We start from the raw sequence: 8139 nt of genomic DNA, 5'->3' as shown, positions 1-8139 counted from the left end.
TTAGTGCCACATAAGTTAGTTCTTGGACAATAATTGCCTCCTCCAGTTTAGATGGATATCATATTATATTTGTGTCTCCCATTCTTTTAGGCCTATTATACGGACAAGGTTGTTTTTAATGATCTGTTTGTCAGCAGAGTAGGCTACCCTGTAATTTGTCGTATTAAAAAAGATTCTGCTAATCTCTCCAGTCATAATGTGTAGTAGAATTGCATGAAATGTGTTTTTCCTGTGCAAAGAAGAAACATATCAGATATGGCCTATAGCCCAGGCCTCTCTCTACGCTATACGCGCTCAGCCCTCTATGCTATATGTGCTTATGTCACGGTCATCGTCGGAAGGAGACCAAGGTGCAGCGTGGTGAGCATACATTTTCTTTTATTATTGTAAATGTCGCCAACAAAACAAGAAACGACCATGACGCTTAACAGGGCTATAGTGCCACTAACAAAGATAACTACCCACAACTCCCAAAAGGGAAAGGGCTGCCTAAGTATGATTCCCAATCAGAGACAATGATAGACAGCTGTCCCTGATTGAGAACCATAACCGGCCAAAACATAGAAATATAACACATAGAATGCCCACCCTAATCACACCCTGGCCTAACCAAAATAAAGACTAAAAACCCTCTTTATGGCCAGGGCGTGACAGCTTAGCCATGCATTGAACAGTCTGTTTTGCAAACAGTGATTGAGTTAAATTATTAGCCTAAATTATGACTATCCAATCTACTCATCATATTACACAAGTCTGCAAATGCGATGATTCATGGAATGCTTTATTATAAAGGTGAATTTTTATGGTGAAAATGTGCTTCCCCCAAACACGGAACTCACGCGCTGCCTATGCATAGGCTAGTGATTTTGCTGTTAATTACTAGTCTTGTTGGCTGAGGGAAAGTACATGTGGACAGTTATAGTGCGCGGTAAGGACACACGTCATTGCATCCTGGACTTGCATGTTCTGTTAAGATTAATTACCATAATCTAAATGTGATTTCTATCCTTCTGAGCACCGTGGGTGGACGCCTTAATCAGGTTATGCACCCAATGCATATGGGTCCGGTACATTGCTCCTGGACTTCCGAGATGTTAAAATGCTGCCGGTCAAATGTCTGGCGCCACATTTTCATAACGGAAACCCTGGTCTGAGTATGTGTTTTAGAAGAGGAAAGAGGGAGAGATGGAGGGTAGAGAGAGGGTGGGGGTAGGGAGAACAGGGGAGAGAGATAGAGAGGTTTGGGGAGCCTCTTGTCCAGACCCTCTTAAAATGCTTCATCTGGCTGCTGTTGTGCTGATGAGTGTCGCAGTCCCTTGGCAGACAGGGCTACATCACCCTCTGGGTCTCTGGGTCTCTGTTCCAGGTTCAAGTTGAGCCAGTGGGAATGGGGCTGCTGCTCGCCTGCCTGCCTGCCTTCCGCTGCAGAGGGAGAAGCTGGCCCTTGAAATAAGCGTCATGGTCCAAAACCCTCTGGTAGATTGTGGGAGGGCGGCTGAATGTGGGTACTGTGGAACTGTGAGTTGTGACTAGAACAGCATGGCTGCCTGTGTCTGTGACCTTTCAACCCTGAATCTAGTATTGTCTTTGTCAGCAGGGGACGGGGCTCAGAAAGTCACATTTTTAACACATTCAACTTTGCAGTGTCAGACATTTACTAAACACTAGTGAAGTCCGTGAAGCGTGATCACTAAATGAGGTTTCCATGATTCTCCTGGAATTATTACACAAATGAACCTCCAGGAACACTTGTGTTTAAGAGTTTGTAGAACGATGCATACAAGCAGTCGTTGGAAGACAAACTGTCACGTTCTGACCTTAGTTCCTTTGTTTTGTCTTTGTTTTAGTATGGTCAGGGCGTGAGTTGGGGTGGGCAGTCTGTTTTTTTTCTATGTTGGGGTTTGTGTTCGGCCAAGTATGGTTCTCAATCAGAGGCAGGTGTCGTTAGTTGTCTCTGATTGAGAATCCATACTTAGGTAGCCTTTTTCTACCTGCGTTTCGTGGGTGTTTATTTCCTGTTTATTGTTTTGTCATTCACCTTACGGGACTGTTCGTTTGTTGTTTTTGGTTCAGTGTTCATTTTGCTTCATTAAGTTATGGACACTTACCACGCTGCGTTTTGGTCCTCCAATCCTTCTCGCTACTCCTCCTCAGAAGAGGAGAACGAGATCCCTTACACAAACCACAATCATATTGTGTTGGGTGGGGTCATAAAATCTGTAATTTCAAGGTAGACTGGTTTATTTTTATTTGGGGATATTCTCCATCTCTGAGTTGAAATATATGAGGTCGTCTTTGCATGAAGACAATCATGATCTCAATTCCCAAACAATGCAGACAGTCAAGTGTGTTTGTTTAGCATCATTTATACGGTATGTATACATTTAAAATCATGTTAGAGAGCATACCTAGCACAGATATTACTAACATTAGCACATGGCTAGCAGACAATAAGAGGTCATGAGCAGATGAGCTCCTGCATTCTTCAGCATGTTCTTGGAAAATATAGATTTGGTGTTAGATAAACTTAGATTTTTTGTCAGGGACATGTACAGGATTCTACCCTCCACAGCATAATCACTCCAAATCAAAACTCAAAACCTACAAACTGATTTTGGAAAGAATTATGGAATTACCTGGAAGGCCCAAGCTATACAGCAAATGCTCTGGCAAACAAACTAAAAACACCATCCAACCTGGAACTGAGTGAGTAATGTTTAGTCTGCTAATATTTTATTTATTTGTTATTTTACCAGGTAAGTTGACTGAGAACACATTCTCATTTGCAGCAACAACCTGGGGAATAGTTACAGGGGAGAGGAGGGGGATGAATGAGCCAATTGTAAACTGGGGATTATTAGGTGACTGTGATGGTTTGATGGCCAGATTGGGAATTTAGCCATGACACCAGGGTTAACACCCCTACTCTTACGATAAGTGCCATGGGATCTTTAATGACCGCAGAGAGTCAGGACACCTGTTTAACGTCCCATCCGAAAGACAGCACCCTACACAGGGCAGTGTCCCCAATCACTGCCCTCTGACATTTTTTAGACCAGAGGAAAGAATGCCTCCTACTGGCCCTCCAACACCACTTCCAGCAGGATCTGGTCTCCCATCCAGGGACTGACCAGGACCAACCCTGCTTAGCTTCAGAAGCAAGCCAGCAATGGTATGCAGGGTGGTATGCTGCTGGCTATCTTTTATATTCAAAAGCCAAGAAGAAAAATACATTACAATGATATATTTTACTTTATGGGGACTGAATGCTGAGTTGGACTAGCAATCTTGCTAGGACAAGGAGTTGGACTATCATGGGGCGGCAGGTAGCCTAGGGGCTAGATTGTTGGACTAGTAACCGGGAGGTTGCAAGATTGAATCCCCGAGCTGACAAGGTAAAAATCTGCCATTCTGCACCTGAACATGGCAGTTAACCCACTGTTCCTAGGCCATCATTGAAAACAAAAAAAATGTTCTTAAAACTGACTTGCAAGGTAAAGTAAATAAATAAGAAGGCGATACAACTTCAATTAGCACTGGCGTGAGAGGTGTCAGAGACCTTTAGCCCAACAATGGCAGGAGAATCAAACAGGCTACTCCAACCAAATGCAGAGGGATTTGAAGCTGCCTCCCACTGTTCAGAGGTAATTAAAATACAGTATCGTCTGTGTGTAAAAAATTATTTGGCAAGAAAAGAGTGCAAAATGGAGCTCCTTATGGAAAATCAAGAGACACTTTTTGCTGACTTATAAAAATGGGAACATAAGCAACTTAATCTTCCACACAGACCATCCCCTGGCATGGCACAGTGCTATATTAACACAGACCATCCCCTGGCATGAAACAGTGCTATATTAACACAGACCATCCCCTGGCATGGCACAGTGCTATATTAACACAGACCATCCCCTGGCATGGCACAGTGCTATATTAACACAGACCATCCCCTGGCATGGCACAGTGCTATATTAACACCCTCTGTTAAATGGGGGGGGGGGGGGGGGGGGTGATTACACTCCAGTCAACACTGACCTAGACAACTAGACCTGGAGAGCTGGAGGTGGAGAGAGACATATCGGCACTCTGGACTGTAGTGAGACAACATAAACAGGGGAAAGAGCAGGAGCAAGAGAAGAACAGAGCACTAGAGGACAGGATCAGACTGCTGGAGAAGAGGGTGATGGGGGTGGAGTGTGACAGAGAGCAACCTACTTGAGAGGTGGCCACCCCCACAGAGAAGCCATCAGAACAACCCACCTCAGACCATAGCGTCGAAATCACAGCATGACAGACAAATGAAGAACCCCAAGCCCAGGGGATCCCACCCCCTCTGAGTACCCCCTCTGACAGCCACCTTGATAGCCCTCCTGACAACCCCCCCACACCCACTGAGGACAAACACAAGACACAGACTGTTCTCCTTATGGACTCGAACAGGAAATATATACAAGAAAAAAAACTTTTACCAAACAGAGTGTCTAAACTCTGGTGTCCAAACACCTAGACCTTCTGTCTGAGGACCAACTAGGGTCACCCAGCCACATAATAATACACACAGGCACAAATGACCTGAGTGCAGAGCACAGCAGAAAAGGGTGGCCACAGAGCTCAAGGGAGTGATTGAAAAATCTTCTACTTTCCCCAATGCACAAGTGGTTATCTCCACCCTGCTACCACGAAAAGACTTCCACCCTGCTACCATACTGCGGGTAAACGCAAGTATTTCCTGTGACTGTGCCTCAAAACAAAATGTTTTCCTGGCCCACCACTCCACCCTGGACTTGAATAGCCTTTTTGACCAGGTCCACCTATACAAGGCAAAAGTGCCCATCTTCACCCGGAACCTAAAGGACATCGCTCTCAAACGCAGTCCCAACACTTCACACAGGAGCAACAGTTCAATAGACACCCTGCCCAGACCAGCGAGAAAACCGAAGAAAATGGACAACAATGACAAATGGTTTGATGAAGAATGCAAAAACCTAAGAAAGAAATTGAGAAACCTGTCCAATCAAAAATATAGAGTCTACTCCTTCACTATGGTGAATCACTGAAACAATACAGAAATACACTATGGAAAAAGAAGGAACTGCACTTCAGAAATGCAGTTCTGCCGAGGCGGCAGGTAGCCTAGTGGTTAGAGCGTTGGGCCAGTAACCTAAAAGGTTGCTGGATCGAATCCCTGAACTAACAAGGTAAAAATCTGTCAGTCTGCCTCTGAACAAGCCAGTTAACCCACTGTTCCCCAGTAGTCCATCATTGTAAATAAGAATTTGTTCTTAACTGGCTTGCCTAGTTCAATCAATAAAATATTTAAAAATCATTTCAATGTAATTGAAGAATCCATAGACTCTAACCACTTCTGGGAAAATTGGAAAACACTAAACAAACACAAATAATGATCTATCCAAAATGGAAATGTATGGGTAAACCACTTCTCCAATCTTTTTGGCTCTATAACAAAGAACAAACAGCAAAAACATATACATGATCAAATACAAATCGTAGAATGAACTATTAAAGACTACAGGACAAAATAAAAACCCTCCAACCCCAAAAGGCCTGTAGTGTTGATGGTATCCTCAATGAAGTGATAAAATATACATACAGCAAATTCCAATTGGCTATACTAAAACTCTTTAACATCATCCTTAGCTCTGGCATCTTCCGCAATATTTGGAACTAATGACTGATCACCACAATCCACAAAAATGTAGACAAATTTGACCCCAATAACTACTGTGGGATATGCATCAACTGCAAATTTGGGAAAATCCTCTGCATTATCATTAACAGCAGACTCGTACATTTCCTCAGTGAAAACAATGTTCTGAGCAAATGTCAAATTGGCTTTTTACCAAATGATCGTACGACAGACCACGTATTCACCCTGCACACCCTAATTGACAAGCAAACAAACCAAAACAAAGGCACGTCTTCTCATGCTTTGTTGATTTAAAAAAATAAATGACATTTGGCATGAGGGTCTGTTATTCAAATTGATGGAAAGTGGTGTTGGGGGAAAAACATACGACATTAAAAATCCATGTACACAGTAAGTGTGCGGTTAAAATTAGCAAAAAACATGCATTTCTTCCCACAGGGCCGTGGAGTGAGCCAAGGATGCATCTTAAACCCCACCCTCTTCAACATATGTATCAACAAATTGGCAAGGGCACTAGAACAGTCTGCAGCACCCGGCCTCACCCTACTAGAATCTGAAGTCAAATGTCTACTGTTTGCTGATGATCTGGTTCTTTTGTCCCCGACCAAGGAGGGCCTACAGCAGCACCCAGATCTTCTGCAAAGATTCTGCCAGACCTGTGCCCTGACAGTAAATCTCAGTAAGACCAAAATAATGGTGTTCCAAAAAAAGTCCAGTAGCCAGGACCACAAATACAAATTCCATCTAGACAGCATTAACATAGAGCACACAATACATTCCTTGGCCTACACATCAGAACCACAGGTAACTTCCACAAAGCTGTGAACGATCTGAGAGACAAGAATGGCATTCTATGACATCAAAAGGAACATAAAATTCGACATACCAATTAGGATCTGGCTAAAAGTACTTGAATCAGTTATAGAACACATTTCCCTTTATGGTTGTGAGGTTTGGGGTCCGCTCACCAACCAATAATTCACAAAATGGGACAAACACCAAATTGAGACTATGCATGCATGATTCTGCAAAAATATCCTCAGTGTACAACGTAGAACACCAAATAACACATGCAGAGCAGAATTAGGCCGATACCGCTAATGATCAAAATCAGAGATGTTAAATTCTACAACCACCTAAAAGGAAGTGATTCCCAAACCTTCCATAACAAAGCCATCACCTACAGAGATAGATTAACCTGGAGAAGAGTCCCCTAAGCAAGCTGGTCCTGGGGATCTGTTCACAAACACAAACAGACCCCACAGAGCCCCAGGACAGCAACACAATTAAACCCAACCAAATCATGAGAGAAAAAAAAGATAATTACTTGACACATTGGAAAGATTTAACAAAAAAACAGAGCAAGCTAGAATGCTATATGGCCCTAAACAGAGAGTACACAGTGGCAGAATACCTGACCACTGTGACTGACCCAAATTTAAGGAAAGCTTTGACTATGTACAGACTCAGTGAGCATAGCCTTGCTATTGAGAAAGACTGCCATAGGCAGACCTGGCTCTCAAGAGAAGACAGGCTATGGGCACACTGCCCACAAAATTAGGTTGAAACTGAGCTGCACTTCCTAACCTCCTGACAAATGTATGACCATATTAGAGACACATATTTCACTCAGATTACACAGATCTACAAAGAATTCAAAAACAATCCCAATTTTGATCAACTCCATATCTACTGGGTGAAATACCAGTGTGCCATCACAGCAGCAAGATGTGTGACCACAAGAAAAGGGCAACCAGTGAAGAACAAACACCATTGTAAACCCATATTTATGTTGATTTATTTTTCCTTTTGTACTTTAACCATTTGCACATCGTTACAACACTGTATATATACATAATATGACATTTGAAATGTCTTTATTCTTTTAGAACTTCTGTGATTGTAATGTTTACTGTTCATTTTTTTTGTTTATTTCACTTTTGTATATTATCTACTTCATTTGCTTTGATAATGTTAACATATGTTTCCCATGTCAATAAAGCCATGCCAATAAATGGAACTGAATTAAGAAGCAGATCATCTCTGCACTTTGGTACAACTGAGGCAATTATTTTGGGGTCCAGACCTAAATTGTGTAGGTCCTCTGAATTCAGAGTGGATTTAGGGAGTGAGATGCTGACTATTAAAACCTCTGTTAGCTACCTGGGATGCATCATTGATGGAAGCTTGGTAGGTTAATGGTTAATGCTAGGACAAAAATGTTGTCTAGAAAGTCCAAGCTGCTTGATAAAGACTCCATGAGAGTTCTAGCCACTGCCCTCATTCAATTACATTTGACTACGCTAGTACTTCATGGTTTGGGGGCTTATCTAACCTTCTGAAAGGGAAGCTCCAGATAGCCCAAAATACGCTGATCAAGATCGTATTGAAGGTGAGTCCACATACTTTCAGGAGCTCGAACGGCTGCCTGTTGAGGCTAGGGAGTTCCAGATTAGACTGGGGCTGGTTAATAG

Source organism: Oncorhynchus mykiss, chromosome 8, assembly GCF_057628025.1.
Source record: "Oncorhynchus mykiss isolate SJ-2025 chromosome 8, ASM5762802v1, whole genome shotgun sequence".
NCBI lineage: Eukaryota > Metazoa > Chordata > Actinopteri > Salmoniformes > Salmonidae > Oncorhynchus > Oncorhynchus mykiss.
The sequence above is the reverse complement of the archived record's forward strand: the minus strand, read 5'-3'. Positions refer to the sequence as shown.